Raw genomic sequence first — 26,953 nt, forward strand, 5'->3', positions numbered from 1 at the left:
TCATCTCTGAAATAAAGGAGCTCTATTCCCACCACTTGCCTAGCAGCAAAACCAGTCCCCTATAAAATAACCTGAGAGGCCGGCCATGGGGAAAGCAATTGCAAGCTACGAATTGCTCAACTGCAGAACAGAACTCCCATCCGCATTACTCCAGATGTCCATACTAAAGGAAGCAAACAAAAATTAGCCTTCACCTAACTTGACGTAAAGTTAGCCATGGAAAAGAAACCTGCTTAGGTATTTATACAGGTTTTGTTATCAGTTCTCCTGGAACCTACATGTACAGACCAATCAGCAAGAAAGACTCCAAAGCCAAAGGCACATGATGTTGCTCATAGATACTGCAAAGCAGCAGAAAGACCCAAGTACTACATTTGTTTTACATGAAGCTGGGACAGATGAAAGCAGCTTCTAACAATGGCACTTTTGTGTGTATAGTTTTTTTTTTCCTGATTTTTTGACCCTTGCTTTACAGGCTCTTCAAGCTTAGCAACCTGGTTTCCAACAGACACCGGTGTACACGATATATTTTAAATGGAATACAGTCTTAGGCACAAAATCTCTAAGAAAAAAAAAAAAATCTATGAAGAATCTAAAAAAATAAAATATGTTAAACTCAGTTTTGAAAGAATGCTACCAGTAAGACCTCCTTTGAATACTCTAAGATGAAGACCAGAATCAAAACACTACTGTCTCTTTCCAGGAAACATCTAGCCTACTCCATGGAGTAACAGGATTGCAGTCACAAGACCCCTCTTAATCACGTGCTGTGTTCATGCAGAACTTTTTTCCTTTGTGCACTGAGATTATAAACACATCAAGCTAGGGCCCTATTATCTATTTGGCACAAGTCTATTACTCTATGGTCCAGTGGAAATGTAGAGTACTTTATTTATTTCACTCTCCATTGACTAAGTCAAAAAGAATTGTATATCATATTACTGGATATCTTTCTCTCTGAAATTTGGGCAGCAGAAAACCACAAGAAAAACAGCTATGACAATAAAAACACATTTACTACTTAGATTACTAAGGCCACAGAGCCAGGGGCCAAGCTGAGGGATAAGCACTCTCTCCTGCATACCATGATGTCCCCATTCTTTGGTGGACAGGGATGATTAAAAACCCTGGCACCATGGTCTGTAGACCCCTGGTTTTCCTCAGACCACTGTAAGAAATCCTTGATGTGCAGCTAGGACAGGTAAATACACGTAACACATTAATCTGGATATGTAATGAGAAGAATTCCAGCACAGAAAGCCAAATGCATCATCATTCTGTCTTCATGCAAAAAATAGCTACAAAACCATGAATTTTGGTTGCCCATTCAGCTTAGGACATCTGAATTAAAATTGTGCTTCAGCACTTTAAGAACAATACATTGAACCTGATGCCAAAATTATGTGGTGATTAGTACTGTGAATGAAAATACATTTAAAGATTTTTAGCAGTAATTTAACATTTAAGACCAAATGGCCTAACTGCAGTTGCTTAGATACTTCATGAAAAACTGCAGAACATAAACCCCCCAAATAATTGTAAATGTGTAAGAAGATATAAGCTAAAATTCTAGCAACAAGTTACAAATGCACATTATCTATCTGGCAAACTAGTTCTTTTGAACTGTGCCTACTGCATCATTTATTTCACCCACAAGGTGGCATTTTTATTCTACATTTTCTTTAATAGCCTAGATGGGACTGGCCTATCTCTTATAAAAAATACTCAGATAAAAACTGGAGGCCACTGTACAAAGGCATGTCAGAATTCATATTCTTAGATCATCAATATTTCTCCCGTAAAACCAAGCATTTACTGATTTTACCTTTTAGATACAAATCAATTTACAAGTCATGGTATCTAGTTCCACATTCTTCCAACTCCACTTATCTACTAAATATAAAAGACAAATTGCTTTAGACATGATTGCAGAAAATCACTTGGTATTCTATGTGCTAATGCTCAGTATTCTCAGTACCAACATTTTAACAAAATGAAATCTCTGAACATGTATATGGCTACCTTAACCTGCAAAGCCAGCCTTGTACCTGTCCCACGCTTATCAAAACCGCTGTCATCCAATACTTAAGCCCTAAAGATTTGAATTTTAAAAGTTATGTAAATTTTACCACTTTTTTTCTTTACCTCAATAATTATAGATTTTACTGTGTCTGTAAATAATGCACAGAAAGCAGGCAGCACTAATTAAAAATTAATTGTAAATTACACAAGGATTTCTTAGATGACAATAAGACACATTCTAAAGCAAAGTCACAAATGAAGTCATTATAATAAAGAGGAAAAAGATGAGCAACCAAACATGCCTTTCTCTCACAAACTAATGTCGGCTTTGCTGTCTTGTTTCAATTTTACTTTATAAACGCATGCCTTAATTCTATACCTTGTTACCTTGCCTGGGAAGATACCAATTTTTCTTTTACATTAAATAAAAAGAAACTTAAAAGGAACACCCACTGCTGTGTGCACACAAACACATGCTAACTACTTTATGCAAAAAAAGTTCAAAATATCAACCGTAATTCCCAAGATTGGCTCTCTGGAGGGGGGAAAAGTCTACAGAAAACCACTCTGAGGATCTTCCAGAGTATAATATATCACACTCTTGCATTTTACTTAGATCTTTCTTGAAAATGAAAACTCAGTGGTACTAAATTAAATGTCATTCATTTTTATACTGTCATCGACATGCAATTCGAACAGTCATAAAACTAGAAACCTATCAGGATTTAAGAATACAAACAGAGGAATATGAATTATATGCACTGTTGTAAAATTGTATTTACTGAATAGAAATGTCAAGAGTAAAAATTAATTCTTACAGTTACTTTACTTTGCCCAGCCAACACACCTTTCTATATTCGTTTTTAAAGACCGCCTACCAACCTTTAAATTTAATGCACTAGTTCCAAACTTCTTCAGCCTGAAGACCCCTAAAAGTTTTCTGATAATGACAGAAGACATTTCAGAAATTTCACAGACTCCTATATAAAGAATACGAAATTGTTTTCTCAGTTAAAAACAAGCATAATTGAGAGAAAGGAAGGAAGGGAAAATGCACGCTCTTACATAAATAAATTTGTTAGCCACTGACCTGTGGCATTCAAACAGCCTCCAATAAACTACAAGCCCCTGGTTTATTAAGGTTTGTTCTACATTAATTTCCTACCTTTGGCAGCAGAAAAACAGCAAACAACAACAAACTGAAATCCATTTGGTTGGTCTTTCTGTACAGAAGGATTAAAGAAACACCAGCAGCTCTGTGACCTCAGTCTAAGTCTGATGAAAATTTATCCAGAAAAAATTAACACCTGCCAAACTTATAAGCTGGACTAGCATGAGAACGGATAAGAAAGAAGGTGGTTTGGTTTTTGTTTGGTTTTATTATTATGTATGCAATTGCCCTACTGTGTCCATTTCTTTGAAAAAAGGACCTCTATCGATTTTTATTTTATGTTATTTTTACTATGCACATGAGTTACATCCCCAAAGTATTCTGAAGATGCACTTGAAAACTTTTTACTACTATGAAGGAAGCTGAGACTTGCAATGTGAAATCTAGCTCTTGTAGACTTTGGAAAGATGAGTAATGATGTCCACTGAAAGCTGAAAGAAAACATTTTTTGCCACTGAGATAAACAAAAATATATATAATAAGGAACCAGTCAGGACAACTATGTGGTTTCAAAAATAAACTATGGGAACATTCTTAATACATGTTAAATGTATGTTAAATAGGAGATATTTCTAGCAAAATATTATTGACATTAAACATGAGGAAAGATAATAGTCCCATCACCTCTTCGCTGGAGCTTATACCTAGGACTATCTGATCAAACATAAAGTTCAGTTTCATGCAGTGGCATGCAACCATACAAAGGATGCTTACTTTGAAAAACGTCCACAAGACAATCTGATCCACGTGCTAAAATATACCCTGTAAGTCAGACAGTGTTTCTTAAATCCCATAACAAATAGAGCTTCTGATGCAGAAATTAACTAAATTAAGCAACACTATCAACTATAATGGACCACAGGAAAAGGGAAGTATATCCAGCACTCCTGCAACAACAAATTACTATTAAATAAAATTCCCCTTCCTACTATTCTCTGTCAAGGCTTCTACTTCCTTCATTTTTCATATTTAAAACTATATATAAACTAATTACAGTAATCACAGCAATACGCTGTTTCAATACCCTTTATGTATACCCTTTTGGTATTTCATTGAGAGCTTCTGGGAGCAGGTGTCCCTTCTTGTTGGTGATGGGGATCCTATTGCTCTTGGAGCTCCTCGATATTCTTCAGAGTATTAATGCATAAGAGCAGCATTTTTAGCTATTGCTGATCATATGCTGCTTCTCCAGATGAAAACATTTCAACATTTAGAGAAATTAAGTAAATGAGTACAAAATTTACAGTTTTTCTCCCCAAAGGTACGAAATATAAAACTATCAGGAATGACTTTCCCACACCAAAGAAAGACATACTAAATTGATTTCCTTTGTTATGAAATTCAAAGCACAGAAGTTTCCATTTCTTTTCTGTTGAAGTACTCCAATAAGTACTTCTTTCTGACAATTCCTTCCCACATAAATACAAGGAATGAAAGCCACAAGATTTTTACACGCCTCCTAGACTAAACCTAACACGCACAAAAAAAAAGTAGTTTCCAGTGTCTACAGCTTATGCAAAACTTATCCTGACCATTTTCAAGGTAACAATTATCATGTGCCATAAAAATTCAGAATAATAAAAACATGGTGCATCTATTTCCCCTCCTCTCAATACTGTTAAACAACATATAAATCACATATCCTGCTGTGACTTATATTCAAGAACCATAAAACCCACTACTTTTCAATTCACCTGAGTCCCAATCTACTATCACCATATCTAAAGGAATCACATTCCTACCAGCAATTTTAATAAATATTTTTTACACAGAAATACAAGACTTTTTTCCTAATTATGTTTTTTTCCTCAGTAGATCCAAAATGATGATAAAATAAAATCATTAACAGACTATAAAAACTTTTTCCATGTTCAGCCTACTCTTTCCACATGTACACAACATAGATAGAAACTACTTCTACAAGAAAAAGTAAGGTAGCAAACATTTCATAATATTAAGCTATTTTCATAAAACAATAATATATAAGAAACTGTTTTCTGAAGGACAACAGAATTTTCTGTTCAAAATAGATTGACCATTTTGACTAATGACATACAACAGTCCATACATGTTAAATGCTTAAGAAGCTTAAATAACAAAAATACCTTTGTTCCATCATAAACTGTGTATTTATGATATTCACCAATTAAATATTTTCAAACTGGGGTGTAATGGGGAGAGCACAATGATTTCAATAATCTACTAATTTCACTAATACTTCCCCATACGATGAGCAAACACTCTCAGATTTGAGGTTGAAGAACATGATTAATCCAGTTTTTAGGAAAAGGTTTTAAGCCAGTTTATTCCCTCCTTGTTTGCACAATTGCAGCGTGTTTTTGACAAACAGAAAAGGATGGGGTTGTGCAGCCCAGTTATGAGATACAGATATACTGCTCCTTTACTGCCAGGGCTACTGATAGTTTAGTTTCAGTAGTTTAGATAGTTCAGATAGTTTAGTGCTTTTGTTTCACTTAGACCATCTTTTCTTTTCAAGTGTTTCTCTAGACGTACTCAAGAGCCATTCAAAGTATTTACCAAAATAGGTATTATTTAGAGGATGTGTTTGCTCTGGAAGAGTATCAATGAACACATTCCTTCAAAAACTGTCATAAATGCATAGTTATAGATTTTATGCCACGTGATGTTCTAGTAAAGCACGCACAGAAAACAGAAATACTTCTCAGCTGAGCAAGATGAAATGAAGACCCTTTCTTTCAATCCTCATTTAGTTAAAATTTTAGTTGATAAAATAAGGTATACAGCTGTGGACATTAAGTGTCACACTATGCTACTACAATTTTATAAGAGTATTAATTTATGAAATAAATAATTTAGATATTTTCCTTTTCACTTCAGTATTAACTATCACTATTGAAGGACTGGCTGGCATTAGTCAGATGTATTATTGTTTTGTTTTTTTTTAAGTTTAATAGTTAAAAGTATTGGAATATGGCAACCTAATGGACATAAAATTAAGAATTGCATTCAATATAAAAGCTGAAGCATTGAAGATAATGTTGTATATATGGAGAAAAGCATAAAATTAACAAATGGTATAATAAAGAATATTCAAGTGTCTTCAAGAAGAAAAAGCATTATCTAATGAGAGTTTTGATTGTATGTCTTTGGATAATGACTTATCATTCAACATGTACAAGCAACTAATGGACCACCAGCCAATTTTCTGAAGTCATCAAGTATATATTACACATTCATACAGGTGAATGCCATCTGCCATTTTTCCATTTGTTCTTATAGCTTGTCAGAAAATATGAAACACATACTAAAAACATCAGGAATTCTCAGTAGTCATGGTCATCATTTTCCTTTTTCAAGTAACAAGTTACTGAAGACAATGGACCTGCTCCCTCGTCATCAATCTTTTTTGTTATATGAACTGAAATTGTTTTCCAGTGCAAGCAAAAAATAAGCCTATTACCATGACTGGTATCGCGATCATTCATGTTAAGGCCAAATTTGAGGCACACTCCCACAGAAATCTAAGAAGATCCCTTCCAAACTAGTGATATGGATGCACGCCTTTCAAATCCAACATGACAGAAATCATAGAGAATTTAAGAATAACAAGTGTCTCTTGGGTTTGGGAGATTACGCTTTCTCAGGCATCCCAAGAAAGGTAATTTATACATTGTGATCTTTCAGCAAAAACAGGACACAATTTCTACTTCTACTTCGAGTAGAGAATTATTTAGCTGAATACGCATTAAGATGCGAAATTACAGAATATCAAAGACAAAATTACCAATATTTTGTGGGCTTTTGCTGCATCTTGCATCTACATTTGATGCAATAAAACCTCAGTTTAGAGTGGCATGTTAGCAAAGTAACATTTCTATTGCTAAGAAAGACAAAACTGTCAGAGGAGATTTTGCACAACACAAAAATATGCTTGTCCAGCACTCAAGGTTGTTCCACGGTGTACTTGGCACAGCAGGCTGGAATTACTCTAATACAAGATTCAACATCAGGAATCTCACAAACCTGTCATTTCAGCAAACTTCTCATTCGTCTGTTGACCCTCTCTCCCCCCCCCCCCCCCCAAAAAAAAAATAAAATATTGGCATTTATTTTTAAGAAGAAATGTTAGCAGTATTCGGATAACCAACACTCTAACGTGCAGCCAAAAATAGTTATAGAAATAAGCACCACAAAAAAAAATAAAAAGCATAACATCAATTATTTTGAAGTGATTGGTATTTTCTGGTTTTATACATGACTGGGTAATCTAGTGCAAGAAGTAAAAAACACATACAGGAATCACAAAAGAGGCTTGTCATTTAAAAGATATCTGCATAAGGAATGGTGCTGGTAAAAACTTTACACTCCATCTCACTCACTCCTTAACTATCTTATTCTACAAAGTCTATCAGCAAAGCTGCCATGAGCAGATGCTAGTGCTGTAATTAATTCTCAGGACCCTTTTGTTTTACTATAGGGAAAGAACATGAAATACTTGGGTGAACTAAATTGAGCATCAAGTACATTCAGTTTGCTGATGGCAAATTGATTTTTTCACAGCAGGCTATCAGTACAATTTCAGACAAGCATTTCATTAAGATACAGCATACATAACTCCTTATAACTTTGAACTACCTTCAACACAACATTAGGATCAAAGAGCAATCAAGTCTTCAAGGCTATTCTTAAAACAAAAAATGGGCACTTGACACCATGTTCTCCAGACAGAGTGAAATAAAAATCAAACTCAAAAAGCTTGCTTGTACAGCATTTCATTTTACTAACAACATAACCGGCACGAACTGACTGTTGCATGGTAATTTCTATATGAATTTCCCAGCATTTTCACTAAAACGTTTCAAATACCTGAAGCCGGTTCCAGATGAAAACCTGCACAATCCCCATTACTTTGTTGTTTTTTTGTTGTTGTTGTTGTTTTCCCGAATGGCTTGTCACAGCAGTGCTCCTCTGGCAGTGAGGGACAGAGGACAGCTGCCTTACCAGCATAACAGACCACGCAGAAACTTTCTCCCTTGCCTCTGACAGACAAGCAGGTCATTCCTCTCTACCTTTTAGGAAGTTCCTCACAAGGACATAAGCACTACCTGAGAAATCCCCCAAAAAAAAGACAACTTTGATCAATGCCACTCAAGCAGTCTAAACCCTGCTGATTTTCTCCAGCATACCGCTGAAAGGTCCTCTACAACCTGTAGCACTGCCTGATTCAAAACAGGAGGCTGGAAAAACTCTGGGCAGGATAAATGCGCAGTGGGATTGACCTGGAGAATGCAGACAGCAGTACTGCCCAAAACTGATACTAAAACTATAACATTTCAATACAGTCAAACATGCTAATTATCCTCTTAGGTTCTAATTTGGGTTCAGAAGTGTCTGAAGTTGCTACAGTTTAACAAAAGTTTGAAGTAACAACTCATACTGAATGCTTGTTCAAGAAAAAGAATAATCATTCAAGTCAGTACTTCCTCTAGGTTCAGCTCCATTAGCCACACTTTGAAGAAAATCAGTGGGGAAAAATGCCAGCCGGTTTACTGGTTTTCTTCTAACCTTTCAGATAGTTACTGGTCCTCACCTTAATGAGAATTTTTAGTTGAAAGCTCAGCTGTTAAATGCTTTCCAACTTGCAGCTAGAAATGACTCAGAACTCTCTAAGGCAGCAAGAGGAGCTATCAGTTTGCCTTTCTCCTCTACTCCGTCCTGTCAGATACCACTAGCCCTCCCCTCGTCACGCTGTCCCTATCCCATGGAGCCTGATCTGGTGTGTCCCACAACACCCCTCTGTTCCCATTGAGCACCCTGTTGCATTCTCACCCTGCCTTTACTTTATCTCATTCTGCACTCACAGGTTCCAGTCTTTCCAGTTATTTTTTTTTTTCAGCTTCTTCCTTAGCTATCTCTAAACAAATTTTCCTACTGCTTCATTCCTTTCACTCTCTTTTATCCTCTTAATATTCTCTCCTTCTCTTCTAACAGAAGGCCGAATCTCTCTGCAAGTATCCAGAATTCAATCCCAGTAGGAAAGATAAGTTGGTCATCTTTACTGTTCCAATCTAAACTTGAACTTGCAAAGCCAACCATCCAGAATTAGGAGAGCCTACAGTTTTGCTCCAAAATGAGAGACGGGTACTAGTTAGATATAAAATGTATGTAAGAACACAGTCACCAACCTCTATTGGCAAAGTTGAAATCTGTTGCGAAGTAAAGACTCAAAGAAGTCTTGCAAGTAAAACATAAGTATTTAATTTAAGTGTTAGGATGGTTTGATGCATTAAAACTGAACTGTAATTGAAGGAGTTTTTGATTTCTTCACAGCTGACTTTAAAAAGAAAAGTTCTGTCAGCTGAAAAGAACTTTAGATGGTTTGTTTTGTTCATTTTAACTCAAGCCAATTATACTGTATACATTTTTTTTAAAGGCAAGTTCAATACATAAAATACATATCAATATGGAGAAATACATTATTTTTTCCATGCAAAACGGTACAATGAAATACTTAACTGCATTTGAAAACTCAAAGAATAAATGTAACTAATAAATCACAAACAGAGCTTCCCTAGTTCTGCAGCACCTGCTTAAGATGATGAAACAAAACACTTTATTTAATTGGCTGTTCCTTGTTGCTTCTATACTGTGTTGCTTTCCCTGTGAGATTTGAAATGATAAGTAACTGGAAATTAGGAAGAGAATTAGTCCATTATTCTGTAGCAATGACACAATGATTAATTATATTAGTTTACTGCCCCTTCTGCTTTAAAACCCTGCAGTCATAAAATGAGTTTTGTTCAATATTCCAGAAGGGATATGAGAATTAAATTTATACAATTTAACAAATTCCTGCAGGAAAGCCGTACTCATCTAAGATAGTAGATGGATGAATCTTCTAATTTACAATAATATGCAGATGGCATACCCCGTACTGAGCAATGCACCGATAAGGAAGCTTCCCAAATGAATCAGAAAAAGACTGTGAAGAGACTTGGGTAGAAATAGATCAGGCAAGTCTGAGCTTGTGAGTCCTCCTGGAAAGCAGTTAAAAGCTTTTTACTCTAATTCTATCTACATCTAATAATTATACTTCATTTTACCTAGTTCTTTTCAAACCACCAAATATGTTGAACACACTCTGCAACTTCTACATCTGACCCAAGATGAAATAAATTAATGGCTTCTAGGGGCTAGGGGTGGCAGATGGATGTTTAGAATCACTGCCACACCAACACAAATCCCCATATCCTCCACGTCTCTGGTAATAATGTTGGAAAACAGCCAAATACAACCTTACCTGCTCACTGTATGTCTTTTGTGTGACATCATTACAGAAATGAATGTGTTTTTCAGTAGTTTTTGTTGTTGTTGTTTTTTTACAAAATTGTGTTGCTATGAATAGTATCAGAGCTCTGAAAAATTAATCCAATGGCTAACCCCTCTGCCAATGCCAAAATAAACTAATTGTAAAGCATTACTTCTGTGTTTGTATGAATAATATAAAAGACAACTTCTATGTAAAGAATAGGTCATAGGATCAGGGTCTAAACAATTTTGAAGTAGATATGATCAAAGAATTTGAATGTTTGTATTGAGATATAACAAGGACATGACCATGCTATTGGGAAAGAGGAAAAAAAGTAGCAGTGAAGCTGAAGGACGTATTTATGGCTTGATTTAGTAAACTGGCATTTAGTATCACCAACAAACTCTATTTCAGTAGAATAACTCTTAAATGATTTTTTCCCTAATCTCTGGATAAACTGGAATACTGTGGGCAAACAGAGGAAGTTAACAATTATCGCTACCTAAGAATAGTTTTAATATCAAAATTAAACCATGTAATTTATGGCAAATTCAGTTTGTAATGAAAACAGACATACTGTTAAATATGGAAAAAAAATACCAGTCTCTGGCTGCTATGTCAGAAAAATCTAGACTGTGAAAATTTACTCATTTTAAAATAAATGAACTTTGTAATATTCAACTCATTTAAAATAAATTCTGCTACACGTACAGATTGGATTTGACATGTAAATAAACTCAGCGTTGTGAAAAAATGAACAAACTCCTGCACGACAAGGGGAGCTACAAGCTGCGTGTGCTTGCTCTGTGAGCCCAAGGGGCCAAAGCCCCTCAGAGGAGGCTGCCTCACCACACAGACATGGAGGGAAAGCACAGCATGGCCCCATGCAGCCTCTCCCAGCGTGCCAGCAGCAGAACCAAGGCTCCTCTGTTTCTCCCTCAGAGGGCAAGGCTTGTATGCTTTTCCCTCTTCAGCCTAACATCTCTCCCTTCGACTAGACCACAGCAGCTGTGGACTGTGGTTCCAGCAGCACCAGGGAAGTCTGCGCACACCAGTGCTTCCCCACCAGCAGGTGGAAGCCACAGAGCTATGAATTTCCACACGTGCACTCGGCAGCCTGCGTGGTTTTGCTGATGCATTTGGTGAGCATCTGCATGCACAATGCAAGGAAATCCTCCCTAGGCACGAAGGACTAAAACGCTTTCTCCCTTAAGTTATTTAAGGAAAGATTCAGCTAGGAAAAACTTCAGTGCCCTCGGCGAGGCAACGGGGCTGCCCCAGGCTTCACTCAGCTGCCCGCCCATGCGCAGGGAACAAAATGGCAGAGCAGCACAAAATGGCGGGGCCTGTAGTGCCTGCACGGCAGAAGCGATGCAGTGACTGCCCCACTGAATGCCCACGGGACCCATGTCCTCCTCACCTCACTAACGAGCTGTCCCGGCCCCCCGCGACCACCCCGCACCTCAGAGCCATCCCAGGCCTGTTATCCCATCTGCATCTCGGATGGGATGGGCTTGCTGTGAACAGGCACTCACCTGCTCGTGTTCCAGGTAAGTGTCACTGTGTTCCTAAATGTTGGTATTTCTAATATATATAAAGAACTATTCTTAAATGATAACATGTTGTTAAGAACATCACACGTCATTTCAACCGATTACACTTGTTTCTGCAAAGTTACTCACTGTTGAAGAGCCAATAAAGCCAGTGGCTGCACAGCACCTATGCCTGCAGGTAGCTCTCAGCTCAGGAGGCAGCACCTGTGGGAATTAGAGTATTAAAAGCTACATCCAAGCAGTAACACAATTTATTTCCTTTTCTCAGTTTCCCAATAATATACTCCTCGGAAAATAAATAAATAAATAAAAATTAAATTAACTTTGGTGGATACATACATGTATGTCTGAAGTACCTGATTGAAATGCCTTTGATTTTCCAGTAAAAAACAAAGGCAAAAGATTTTCTTTTTTAAAAGCACTTTTACTTTGTTTGTTATACATTATGAAATACACATATGAGGTTACTACAATCTACCTAAAGTACAATGATGAGGAGTCCTAGCTCATGCTGAGTGGTAGCAGCTTTCCTCAGCAGCCTCTCCTGTTGTAGTACATGATGAGGATCCATGTTGACCCAGCAAGGTAGAATGCGCCCCTGCTTGCATTTCACAAGGCAAGCAAACAAACAAGGTATAATAAGGTTGCTGGAGAAATAGAACAATTTCCTGCATTGCTAAGCAGTGTGTAACACAATGGTTTCAGTGAGGGTCTCTCAGCACAGGCAGTACGCAGTTTGAAAGCTTGAATGTCATAGCCTAACACTGGAAAAAATAAAGGGGCAGGGCAAGTAGAATGCTAAATAGCTAGGGCAGAAAGGGACTTAAGCAGATGTATAATATTAAAAGGTAGCTGAATTATAAATCAAATAGAATGGAATCAAGGAGGACCTCTCAGATGCCTTTTTCTCCTTGGTACTTTTTTTGAGTCTGACGCTTCCCATGGAAATAAGTATCAAGTCCTACTGACTTCAGTAAGAAGTCAGAGGAGAAGCTTAAAAGCCAAGCTTGAGAATGTTCTCCACAACTGTTGCTATCACTGTATTAAATAGGCCTCTGAAATCAATATTATTCAAATAGATAGGCTGTTTAGAAAGAGTTTGATATTAGACCTCAAATATCCACCCATTTAGTAACTGAGGTCTTAGGGACTAACATAATATATGAACCAGTTACTCCACAGAAAGTAATAAACATTCCTTATTATGCCTGTATAATCATTATTTTTATCCTGAATAAAAATTACTCAGCTCCTAGACATAAAGACATGGGTATGTATTTGTCAGACAGCCCTGCAATAATCTGAAAACAAGTGAATTTGGCTCCTCTAATAACTTAGGAAGAAAGCCTTTGGGTACAATTTCAGGACATTCCCACCAAAATTGGAGCACTTCTGCTATCCTTTCTTCAGGGTGCTGAAGTTTTCCTTTCATGTAGTGAGCCTCAACATGGAATACCCAGTTACAACCTTGCTCTAAAACTTGGGCACAGTACCTCCAGTTCTCTTTCTATTTAAATTGCTAGCTATGACGAAGGGTACAAATACTTATGGACCTTTCTCAAGGACTTATTTAATCAAAAGCAAGGCCTTCCAGACAAAACAAAACAAACAAAGAAATAGTTTAAATACATTCATTTTTTTCAGATAATATATTTAAATTCCTCAACATCTGACAAGCCTGGGAGCTTGGGAAGACCCCAGTTACTTAAACCATCGTATTCATTCTTTCAGGCATCCTATCCAGATGACTTCAGTTTCAGTCTTAGAAAAAACACATCACAACAAGTGGAGCCTGATGTGAGAGAGACTTAGGTACGTCTGTGACAGTCTACTTCCAGTAGAAGAGGTCATACATAAAATCAGCTACAGAAGAAAAATTGCCTGTTTGACACCTGTGGATTGTGAATCAAGAGCAACTCTTCTAAGATACCTGCATTGTAGCTTTATGTTCTGATCCACAGTTGTCAAATAATCGCATTATTTCTGGCATGCTGCACCACCCCCAGGAAAGCAAGTCAAGAACAACTCAAACAGCCACCCAGCAGTCACCTGGAGTAAAGGCAGGAGGTTTTTGTTTAATGTGGGTAATAAAAAAACGTAATCTAATCTTATGCAGGGCTGTTTTGTTTTTTCTTTTCTTTTCGGCCCCATTGTCCCCAGCCAGCTGCCTGAGCGGCTAACTGCCTTTTTGGGTCAATTAGAGCAGAATTGCTCTTCTGAAGTAATTGCACACTTATAATGTGTGGACTCTTTTTATAACCAGGAGTAATCCCTCTATTCAGATCTGAGAGGTTTTAATACAACCTTTTCCAGCTCTTCTGGTGGTTGCTCCCAGCCTGCCTGTGCTGTAATTTGCCTTCATTGTGTCTGGGTTGAGCTGGCCTGGCTTGATCACAGTCTCATACGGGTCCATCATTTGTTGTGTTTTTTTTTTTTTTTTTCATTTGGTAGCCTGTACAGAAGAGACACACCAAATTGTCAGCGTTCCTTCCATTGAAAGGTTCAAGTTGAAATTGTCTATGTACCTTGCCAGGAAACTCAAGACCAACACAAGTTTGTCTGACCAACTGATGCCTGTCAAATAAAGGCATCAGTTAAAATGAGATTAAGCATTCAATATTCCCGTAATATGACAACAAGGATAAAAGATAAAATAAATCAAAGTCTCGCACAGAAAACAACACTTTTTCATGCTGCATTTCATCTGTTTAGTTTGAAATGTTAAATACAAGGGAGAGTCACATAAGAAGCGAGGAATCACTGTGAAAGTTGCTGTGCTCCTCTTAGTCAGTACAACACAACCTTCATGCCACAACAGTAAGCCAAAGTTCTCAAAAGAAGGCATTGTTTCAAATGCCAGATGTTTTTTCAAGGGTGAGAAATGCCTATTAAGGACTAGATTGCAACCCCTGAGGTCAAATTATGTTTGACATGAGACATTTAAATGTCTTTATCTGAAGGGAATTTTTGAAAGCTCTCACTCCTCTGTGCTACTTAACTGGATTCTGTTCAAAGCACAGCTAAGCATGTACTAAAGGAAAGTCCATGGGAATGCTTTAGATATAGCTTCAGATATCATTTCTATTTATCTAAATATTTATCTTGCAGTGTGTGAATATATCTGCTTGTCTCCTTAGGGCCTGCAGAAAGTTATTTTTGTCTCAGATAGGTATGGCATTACATATGCAGTAGATAAAGTAACACCAGTCTCCCCTGTCATTAGCAGCACCAGAGGAAACAATTACAAGAGATTTAAAATGATGCAGTTTATCTTACAATAGCATGTTTCTAATAAGAGCCCATTTACGGATATGCAGGAATTTTACATCTTTCACAGCAGAGAGCCTAACAAGCTTACAAAGTGCTGGTACCTTTAACTAATTGCCATAGCAGTGACAACATGACATTTAGAGCTGCAGTGTCACTGACAATGGGTGAAATTCAGGAAGCATCATTTGGACAGAGGCACACAGCAACGCTCATCTAATTTTTTTTAGACAACCTGATTTCTCAGATCTTATAAAGTGCTCCACTTATATTAATTTCTCCATGCACGCTAATTCAGGAGGAAAAATAAAAATGGCATAGCAGAGGGCAAACATGAAAAAGGCAAAATTTTGGCCTGCACCTTCTATATCAATTTTACCGTCTCTTTAGTGATCGGGATCCTTTAGCTCCATCTACTGGTGCCATGTAACCTGCAGCAGCCTGCCAAGGGACAGCTGGTAGACATCACTCCCTTGAACACACAGGGCAACAGCCAGTGGCAACTGCAGGTGGAATTGTGAGTTTAATACGATGCTTTCTAGGAAACTGCAGAAAATCCGGAAGATCCCAGATGAAGTGACTATACTGCCTAGCACTGATGGTCAACACACAGCTGGAGTGTATGCTCAGCAATTTTCATCACTGTGCAATGAGAAAGGTGCATGTAGGTACATGACACAAAAGATACATATATGAAAGACAAATGCAGGTATCTGTAGGCGAGACAGTGCATGTTACCTTCATTTTTCTGTTGAAAGTCTCAGGTACCTTCAAATGTGTTCAAAAAAATCACTCAGACTTCACAGTAACTTCCAAGTGATACTATACATGAGAACACTTCAAAAGACACTAGGAGCTTAGGTTTAAGTAACTTGGTTGTGCCCAGATTGTCAAATTATTACAAACTGCCCTTTTCAAAAGCGTTCAATATAATCTATCCTAACACTAACATGCCTAAAATGGTTATCAATATGTGGTAAAACAAACAAACAAAAACAAGTAGACAATTTCCCTTAGTCCAGTTTCCTTTTTCACAATGTCTCACATCAGTTCCTTTTTGGGCTATAGACACGCATCGGAGTCATTGCATCGGTCCTGCCACATTGGAAAATGGTCTTTCAAAGTCTTTCACTGAATCCCCACATTTCACAGATTTACCCCAGTTGTGAATCTAGTTAAATGATCACATAACAGCCAGATCGTAATAGTAAGGCTTATTTGCGTATCTTCTTAATGCAGTTTACAGCTCTTTAGAAAGCTGGTTTTATATCCAATAGCTTTGATGCAATTCTGTGCATTTTTAAGAAATATTGTGTGTTTATTTATTGTTAATGTCTATTTATATAGCCACAATAGCCACAGCTTTATTAAAAATTGTCTGTTCTTTCTGTTTTCACTGCATAAGTGTTAGAATTTTGGAAAACTCTACTAGGTTTTGACACTATCAATATACAAATAAAGCTCATTTAACAAACACTTTCAGCTTTGTTCTCTCATATATTTGAATTTAAGCACTATCTTTTTCTAGAAGAAAATAAAGGTGAAAATTCATTTTCCTCTTTCCCCAAAGTACCAAATTGAGAGAGAGCTATCAAAAGATATATAAGCACTAACTGTTTTCTACAGGATACTTAAGGGGAACAGATGGGTGTAATTATAGTTTTATGTAGTTCTTACCTAAAATACTCAGCTGCCACATTACAGTTTGATTCTCTGCTATAAATACGTATATTAATCTGTGTCTGTACAGCTTTTAAGCTAGAGGGGACCATACAGCTTGGTAGCTGCTTCACAGGGAAAGAAACCACATCAAAAACACAAGGCGTAACGATACTGGAACTTCTGGGACCGAAAGGAAAAGCGCCTGTTGCTTAAGACAGCTATAATCACGTAGCAAATCAGCAGAGGGAGCCAACTGCCTTGTTTTGGAGGCACCAGCTCTGATATCTGATAGTCAACCTAGCAGCCTACGTACCAGATCTGTACATCGCTTTACCACAGGGGGGTGAATCTTCCCTTACCGGAGAGGAATAGGTAGCCTCACTGTGTCTCTTGGTCCAAAGGGATTAATGAAAAAAACGTAGTTTGTTGCATCATACCAGCCTACTGATCCGTCCAGCCTGTGCTGCCACCTCTGGAAGTGACCGCTAGCTAAATGCTTTTGAGGAACCTGAGAAAACACTCATTTGGTTGCAAACAGATAACCAATGAATATTAAAAAAAAAAAGAAACAAACAAACATACCCAACAACAACCTTCGTGAAAACCTTCATCTCCCCCAACACTTTACATCTGCGTAAGCCTCTTAATCTTTGCATATGAGATGTGGAAGCAGATCTTATGAAAACAGAAGGGACACTCAACTTCTCTGACAAAAACAAATACAATGAAATAAATAAATAAGAATAATGCAACACCACTCCCACAGTATCCCCTTCTGTGTTTACTCACCTTTACACCCTCACACTCAAATTTTCCTTTTGTTCTCACATGGTGACAGAATGCAAACCAGCTGATTACCGTGATGTAATTTTAAATCTGAACTGCAGTTTTGACACTGTAAAGTAATAAACCACAACAGTCTGTGTGGTCTTGGGACTCTGGTTTCGTAATCATTCTGCTTCACGGGAATTAAAAGAAAAAATATCCAAGGTTAAAAGATGCAGTCTTCCTGCCCCCAGCTCAGAGAGTCTTTCCCTCCTGAGACATGTTCCTCTCCGTTTCTCATCTTTCATAACAGTGAGTTTGAAGACTAAACTATCGCTGAGTGACCTCAGTTAAATCAATCAGTCTTCAATGCATTTACACAGGTGCTCTGGAGGGAACAATTTGATCAGCCAATCATTTAATTACAGACTACTGAATTAATAATGCTGGAGAATGTAACTCAAAATAAGAAGGGTGCTACAGGACTGAAAGCTGTGAAGAGGTGATGTGATCAATGTAAATTTATTTGTAAAGCAAACATACATTATATGGAAGCAATAAAATGCAATAAATGCAGAATCAGAGTAATTTTTCAGGTATCTTCCTGTTCTCTAGCCCGAGAAGTAGAAGGTTTTGTTCTGTTGATATAAACACACTCATATTTACAGTAACTTCTGATTAGAACCAGTGAAAGGACAAAAAATGTATTCTCATTCTATTAAATACCTCCTGCTGTATTAGTCATCCAGAGAGTGGATGAAGGGTGTGCTGGAGGGAGCTCAGGTGCTGCATGTATCCCAGGGATTACTGGCCCCACTGCGCAGGGCTCGGCTGGCATGATGCAACACAGCCCAGCAGTAGCAGTCTGGGAAAACCTTTAAACATGATGCAAGAGCTACAAACAAGTGGTGAGGTTGTCACCTCAAAAGATCATTGCTGTGATTTCCTTCTCCAGCAAACTCATGCCAGCAAGTAACACTGGCACTGCAGAGGTTTTTGTGGTATTTCTATGTGGAGGAATCGTTAAGTGAGGCAGGACATGTGAATGTTGAGCAGTTGGGAGACAATGGGCTGGTGAAGCACCGTACTCAACTCACATGAGCCTGGGCACGTATGCAGCTGGCTGAGAGCCAGTCAGGCTCAAGGACACGATGCCCTTGGGCCATCGGGAAAGTCCCTAAGGTGGGACAGGTAGCCAAAAGAAGGAGGGCCAGACTGAAAAGCCCGGGAAGTGTTAACCAATCCTGAGCTTAGTTTCTGCAATATGTATGAGTTGATTATGTTCAAACTAGATAAAAGACGACTGAGCTATCCATTAAAGTTGAAGTTCACTGTTCACTCATATTGATGTGCTGGGTCTTCCTTCCGTCGGCAACACCCTCAGGTGGAGGAAGGAGGAGGGTTGGGGGGGCTGAGGGCCCCTTTTCTGGGGCTGGGTCCCCCGGGCCATTTGGCTTGCCAGGGAGAAAGGCTTTGGCCACAGGGACTGCCCTGCACCTCCCATCCTGTGCCCTGGGTTTATGTCTAACACTGATTTGTATGTAATTAACATTAATTTACAGAGAGGAACAGAAGCAAGGTGCATCTTCAGCCCTAATTTCCATGTGCGCTTTGTGTTCTGAGTGAAGAATTTCTTCCTCACATCACATCTACTCTAAGTCTTCCCTCCATTTGCTCAAAGCCATCACTCCTTGTTCCGCTGCTACAGGAACATTTGCTTTTAGGCCCCCTTGATAGATTAGGTTAGGTGGCAAAACCGCAGGACCTTGCAAATTGCAGCCTCATCTACCTTGTTCCACATGTTCCACGCAACATTTTCCAGCTCAGGCTCGATCCTCTCACCAGTGTAACAGAGAAGCATAGAAACATTCAACGTCTAATCACGTCTAATCTAAGACCATCTTCAAGAACTGAACGTTGTGATGACAGAAAAGACAAGAGATTATTTTTTTTTTTAATTTTGCATTTGTATCCTAGCAGTTTGATAGTGTTTTCTTTAATGACAATTTTCTACTCTTTTTTCCACACTTTGTTAAACTTCTTTTGTAGTTACTTAGACCACAAATGACATTAAAACTTGTTAGTTTGGGCCCCAAACTTTTGCCGTCGTATAGAGCACTGCAAATGACACGATCTCACCTAAGGTATCTTTCTTGAATTCAGTGCTTGATGAGAAAATAAGGCTTTTTGCTTTCCTGTCCTATTCAGAGCTATGATGAGTGTCCTGTAGGGACAATGGGGCTTGTAAAAGCCTCACAGCAGCAGCTCTCACATTGTACACAATATCACTGCTGAAATATCTTGGATCTGTTTGCTCTTCGCTAGCTTCCGTGACAGGACTTGCACTGATTACCACTGGGTCCTGAGTCTCTGCCATCTCTTTGTGCATACACTTAGGTAGTATTCTTGCAGAGTATAAAAGCTGTGAACACCAACCATCTGGTCTCCTACTGTATCTGATTTGGTGTTTTCATAGACATGCCAACTCAACTGAAACCCTAATAGGGGATGCAAGAGATGGTATCATCAAGTGAGGCTCTACATGTCATAGAAAACCTTAATTCATGGATTTCCTTTTGAGTATAACAAATTGGGTTCAGGACGGGAGGAATTAGAGAACAGCACTCACAATATAGCAGCAGATGTGCTACAAACACAGGAGTACAGCAGCACTGCAAATAAAACTACAGTAACAACCAGCAGTTTGGAAAGAGATGCTTGCAACAGCATGGAGCATCCAGTTATATGGATGTAAGTTTAAGGAGAGACCCCGGAGTGACAGCAAAGGGTAAGATGATTCTTCAGGCAAGTCTGCGTGAGATCTGAGAGTGGTGGTCCTCCGGCCACAGGCTGGCAGGGAGGTCACGCACCGCCTACTGCCGTGTGCCGTGGCAGCCCTGCTCCCCCTCTCACCTTTTGAGCTGAAGGGTATGGCCACAGCTCGGACTTTACACAGAGGTTACGGGATGCACTGATGGTGATGGCTTGCTGGAGAGAGAAGCAAACAGCCTTCGTATCCTCCTACCAACATAATGAGCACAAATTAAAAGTCAGAATTTAATGTTTTCTTCGGACTGTGCTCTGCTTTGAGCGCAGGGCGAGCAAGATGATCTCCATCAGCTACGAGGTAACTGATGCATACGAGCATCAGTACAGAGGTTGAGTTCCCCATTCACCACACTGCCTTGTTCAGCTTGAAGAGGTAACGCATGCTGCTTCATAACATTTAAAACACTCAGTACTTTGCTGCCATGATGTTAACACGAGCATTCAGAGTCCTGTTTCCCACACCATCCTTAGATCCATTCCAGGGGTCCCCACCAAACTGCCAAACCAACAGGGCGGCCACTCCTTTGTGAAGATACTGCTGGATGCGGAACAAGGGCTGCGGCACATTGCTCTGTATTTATCACACTGAGCTTTCTTTGGCCTTGTTTCCCAACATGCATTTTCATCTCTTATAAGCACAGTGAGTTACTGTGGATCTTCTCTGCAATCATTTAGCAAATCACACCTAAACAGATCCATTAGATGTAAACAACACCAGTACGCCTCTGTGCATCCTGATATCCCGCCTCAGATGTCCTTCCTGATTTTTGTGCAAATGCATTTGAAATAGAGCAATCCACCCCCCCCAAGGAAACAGAACAAAGGCCCCCTCCCTCACCTCTGGCACCAGAATCCAAAATACCTGTATTGATCAAGATGAGAAAAGGCTACTTTGAAAATTAAAAGGTCAACGGGCAAGGCTGAAAGAAATTGTACGTCACTCTATCTGCAACGTAAATGCGTGAAGGACTGCTGCATCCCGGCCAACCGCTTAAGATTTCACAATTCAGAAACACTGTTTGTTGAGAGCTACAATCATCCCCAGCCCATGCTTCCTAAGGAGCAAGTAAGACCATGTCCAACACGATGTGATCCCATGTCAGGTCATCTTGGCTCAAGATCACAGAATCACAGAATCACAGAATTTCTAGGTTGGAAGAGACCTCAAGACCATCGACTCCAACCTCTGACCTAACGCTAACAGTCCCCACTAAACCATATCCCTAAGCTCTACATCTAAACGTCTTTTAAAGACCTCCAGGGATGGTGACTCCACCACTTCCCTGGGCAGCCCGTTCCAGTGCCTAACAACCCTTTCGGTCAAGAAGTTCTTCCTAAGATCCAACCTAAACCTCCCCTGGCGCAACTTAAGCCCATTCCCCCTCGTCCTGTCACCAGGCACGTGGGAGAACAGACCAACCCCCACCTCACTACAGCCTCCTTTGAGGTATCTGTAAAGAGCAATAAGGTCATAAGCATCTGTGATGTTCAAAAGCCATTAGACAGTAGCCATGCTGCAAGGAATGTAGAAAGCAGATTTTGTACCTCATTAATATTTTCCTCTTTTGGATTTTTTCCCATCCTGCCGAGGGACTCCTGATGTGCTCTGGACTTATTTCACTTTCAGAGGCCTGGGTATCCCGCTAACTTGGAGACATGCTTTAAGGACAAGATTAGTCTGCCTGTGCAATGTCTGTCTATTAGCATGTTATGGAAGAACCTCAGCTACTTTTAAGGGGTGTTGTCCATTTTCCAGTTGCAAAAATATTTCTACAGTGACCACCATGAAGTACCTAACTGTAATGCCTAGAAGGCTAGCCTGCAATTCTCTTGATGGTGATGTGGAACACCGGTCTCCTTGTCTCCTCTGAATTGTCTTCTGGGGAAGCTGCTCTCTCCCCCTTGATGATATAGCAAATTTTTCTTAGCCAGGCACACAGTATTATATGTTTAATATCTTAAGTATCTTAGAATCATCAAGTCATAGAATTCTAGAAAGATTAAGGTTGGAAAAGACCTCCAAGGTCATCTGGGCCAACCATCACCCTACTACCAATGACACCCACTAAACCATGTCCCTAAGCGCCAAGTCCAAATTTTACTTTAACACCCCCAGGGATGTTGATGCAACCACCTCCCTGGTCAACCCGTTCAAATGCCTGACCACTCTTTCTGAGAAGAAACGTCTCCTACTTGTTTTAATTGTTGAAGAGTAGTGCTCTTTTTTCCATTCTTTTTTTCTTTTTTTTTCTTTTTTTTTTCTTTTTTTTTCTTCCTAATCATTGAAGAGTACAGGGCACGAAGTTTCCCTTCTTCCCCTCACCAGGAACATCACCTGACTGCCAGGACTTTTCAACTATGATGGAAAGAGGCTTGGCAACTACATCAGGCCGTTCCCTCAGGACCCTGGGATGCATGTCATCGGGTCCCATAGACTTGTACCTGTTTAGGTTCATCAGGTGGTCTCCAACCTGCTCTTCACTTACAGTTGGTGGGACTTTGATCCCCCAGCCTCCATCTACGGGTTCAGGGAAATGAAAGACTTGGGAAGATCGCCTACCAGTGTAGACAGAGGCAAAGAAGTTATTGAGTACCTCAGACTTCTCCATGTCTGTCATTACCCATTACTCAGATACAGAAACTCACTGCTAACAGAAGAAACTAGCCACCTATAATCGCTGACACACTCCTATTTTCACCCCTCGGTCTATTTTCACAAATGTTAAAGGTGCACTGTGGGCCCTGGGGGCTCCTGCTGTCACCCCAGTGCAGCAGCCCAAAGGAAGCTGGGGCCTCTCTTGTGCTCTTCCACGAGGCTCTGTGCAGAAGGGATGCCACCTCTGGCACAAGGGCTGGGGGATGGGAAAAAGGTACTCACACAAGCCCTGAGAATTGGCAACAGAATGGTTTATTGCCGGCATGTCTATGGTGTCTGGGGGCTCCAAGCTAATGCTTGGCATGGAGCCTGTGCGACAACAAGTAGGGGGCTGGCCGGACACTCCTGCGACACCGTTTTTGTGCACGGAGAGCAGAGAGCAAAGATGCACCGCGGTAGTCCCATGCCTGTTCTGGCCGAGGTATGTCCACTTCCATTGGTTCGTCCACGTTTGCTGGAGGTTCCACTTCCATGGGTTCTTCAGTGTTGGGCAGGAGGCTCAGCCAGTCCTTGCCTGGGACTGCCCAAACAGGATGCCTTCCATGCGTCAGGTTTCCAGGCTGGGGTGCCGAACCACGGGGTCGTCCATTTCCACGCCTACGTGCGCTGTCAGGTTGATTTCTGTGCGCGGCTCCGATGTTGCCATCTTGTTTCTGGCCGTGGCTGGGTCCCGCACTGTGGTATGGACGATACGCGTGCCTGTGCTCCCTGCGGCTGTCCGCCTGGTCCTGCTGCCTTCTCCCCGTGCTGCCGTTGTGCCCATGGTAGTAAGGCGCAGACCCGCTGTTGCCGTGTTGTCTGTCAGAAGGACCGTGCATGACCTGGAGTGGCTGATGACCGAGTCCATGGTTTCTTGGCACAGGACGCACAGTGTGCCTTCCATCTGGGAAGTTTTGAGACCGGGGTGCTGAACCGGAGGGTTGTCCACTTTCACGCCTCGGTGCCATGCCACTGTGTGTTTGGTTTCCACGCGTGAGTCCGATGCTGCCATCTCTGTTATGGCCGTGGCTGGGTCCCGCACTCTGTTGTGGACCATAGGCATGGCTGTGCTGCACACGGCCGCCTGCCTGATGCTGCTGCATTCTCCCCGTGCCCCCGTTGTGCCGCTGGGAAGGCGCAGGCCCCCTGTTGTTGGATGGCTGAGGGGCCGGCCCGTTCCCTGCGTCGTTGCGGTGCCAGTGGTAGCGCTTATAGGTGTTTGTGGGCTGAGGGGCCGGCCCGTTCCCTGCGTCATTGCGGTGCCAATGGTAGCGCTTATAGGTGTTTGTGGGCTGCATGCCATAGCTCCATCCTCGGGCACTGGTGTCACTTGTGCCGCCAGCGCTCTGCCTCCACCAATAATGCTTCTCCTTCGCATCAGCTGCCTTCTTTCTTGGTGCTTGCTGCGACTGCATAGCTGCCTGCTCACACCAAAAAGGGCTGCCTCTCGCTTCGCTGCTTTGGCTCTTCTTAGCCTCACAAGTTGGCTCTCAGAGTGCCTAGAAGCTCAGCGAGTGGCGGGCCAGTGGCAGGGGGGGCTTTTTATAGGGTCCCGAGCAAAGGCGGGGCAGTGGTGGCCACTGTGACCTCAGCCAGCCTCTGTGACGGAGTTGCCCATGCGTGGCCAAAGGCAGCTGTGTTGGGAGCAGCCTGGAAGATGCCCTCATGTGGAGGAATCGTTAAGTGAGGCAGGACATGTGGATGTTGAGCAGTTGGGAGACAATGGGCTGGTGAAGCACCGTACTCAACTCACATGAGCCTGGGCACCTATGCAGCTGGCTGAGAGCCAGTCAGGCTCAAGGACACGATGCCCTTGGGCCATCGGGAAAGTCCCTAAGGTGGGACAGGTAGCCAAAAGAAGGAGGGCCAGACTGAAAAGCCCGGGAAGTGTTAACCAATCCTGAGCTTAGTTTCTGCAATATGTATGAGTTGATTATGTTCAAACTAGATAAAAGACGACTGAGCTATCCATTAAAGTTGAAGTTCACTGTTCACTCATATTGATGTGCTGGGTCTTCCTTCCGTCGGCAACATTTCTAAGATCAGAAAAGAAGATGAAGACTTTCATTTTTTCTTGAATGGTAGGGAATATTACTTCTGGTAAGCCTTTATGAGGTTCATTCTCTGGAGAAAATCCATCCTGTTTGTAATAACTCTGAGATAACCTCACCTGGCCAGAGATGACAGTTATAGGACCCATATTACCCAGGCCAATGTGACTGTGTGTTGTTAGACAGCGGTAGGTTTGCAGCAGTGGATTGAGCACTGCCCCATTCTTTTCACTGGGTGAAACCTCCATGTAGGTAAGAAAAGGGTTGCATGATTCTCAGTACCCCTCCAGGCCTGGAGATGCTAAGAGCTGAATACCCTCCTCCATAAGGAATGGTTTTTGCCTTGGGTCTTAAGCCGGAAATGTTCCACAGTTCTTTCATGTAACACTGCTAGATGGTCTGAGATGAGACCATCTGCAATGAGGTCTGAGGGCTATATTCAATTTGCATCTTTCCCACTCACTTATTCTGTTAGCCTATCATGCTGTTTTTCACTGCTACAAATGGGACATATTTATAAGTACATCACAAACACGGATGGAAGGGAGTCAGTTTATAAATGTTTCTAAAGCCTTCGGAGACCACAAGGAAGAAGAAACAGAGGAGTTCCCAGTGTTTACTTAAAGCACTGAATTTTTAAATGTTATTTATCATAAACTGAATCCCACCTGAATGTGTTAATATACCGCAGGTGCCTGAGGTATTTACAATAAGATGCAGCACAGAGTTTGAGTAGGAAGTTAGGATGAATTTTGAATTGATTTTCATTTTATCTAAGCTCTATATTGTTTCTTTCTTATATGCAGTAGAATAAAACATCCTCTAAGTTTTTTGTTTAACTTCCGTGATTTACAGAACACTTCTGCATTGTCTGCTGGTTCTATAGCTATTGTTTCATCACATTAATATTTTCATCATTAGAGATTAAGGGTGTTTTCCATTTGCTGTTCAGCTGCAGGAGAGGACTGCTTAGCTTGGCCCAGTGATCTGTAAATTCAGAAGTGTTACACCACAGAATACACAACATGTGCATAAACTCTGCTTGGCTTAAAGTGTTTTAATGCTGCTGAAAGAAATATTAAAACAGTAAGAAATAGCAAAAGTGTGATTATTTATAGAATTAACTTACAAAATGCAGTACAATCCAGAAATTGCTACATAAAATATCCCATTACCCCACTTCCCTACTTTCCCAATGCAACACTTTACCCTGTTCTACTTCCAATGCCTGAAGACAGCGCTTGTTTTGGTGCTTTTTCATGATTGCTCTATGCTGACATTTGCTGGGCCCAAAACAAAGGTTAAGCTCCTTGAGTGTCTACAAAAGTAATTCAGCACTTGAAACACTTGGAATGCTGTGTTTGTTTATTCAGCCAGGAGAGGAGTTCAGCCCAGTGACTTCAGGTCAGGCACTGACTGACCACAAAACGTGGCAACCAGCTAAATCTGTAACATCTATCCACAGGAGAAAATCTCACCCTCTTTCAGAGGTATGCTCCAAACTGTATATCTGGTTTTAATATCTTACCACGTTTTCACTGTATGTTTCCCATAAGGGATCTTGCAAATTCCCTGTGCATCCCATATCTGTAATATCTGTACCACATCAAGATACTCTATGAATTCTGCTGTAAAAAATGAAATGGCACCAACACAGTTTCTCAGAAGAGGATATCATGGAATAATGAGCAAATACTGAATTTATAA

General features: G+C 40.4%; 1 long non-coding RNA gene across 5 annotated transcripts in view; it reads right to left on the reverse strand.

Annotated features, from left to right (window-relative positions):
- The window catches only part of LOC137857985 (uncharacterized), a 55,743-nt gene extending 37,313 nt beyond the window's left edge, over positions 1-18,430 (reverse strand). For 2 of the 5 annotated variants that reach the window (XR_011097451.1, XR_011097449.1), the window contains exon 1: positions 17,756-18,067. This is a non-coding gene — a long non-coding RNA (uncharacterized lncRNA). Of the gene's footprint in view, positions 1-17,755 lie in introns of all 5 variants that reach the window. The other 3 variants (XR_011097450.1, XR_011097453.1, XR_011097452.1) reach the window with 3 other exon arrangements.
- Positions 18,431-26,953: the final 8,523 nt, after the last annotated feature.

The sequence above is a fragment of the Anas acuta genome, chromosome 5 (genome assembly GCF_963932015.1).
Source record: "Anas acuta chromosome 5, bAnaAcu1.1, whole genome shotgun sequence".
Classification (NCBI taxonomy): domain Eukaryota; kingdom Metazoa; phylum Chordata; class Aves; order Anseriformes; family Anatidae; genus Anas; species Anas acuta.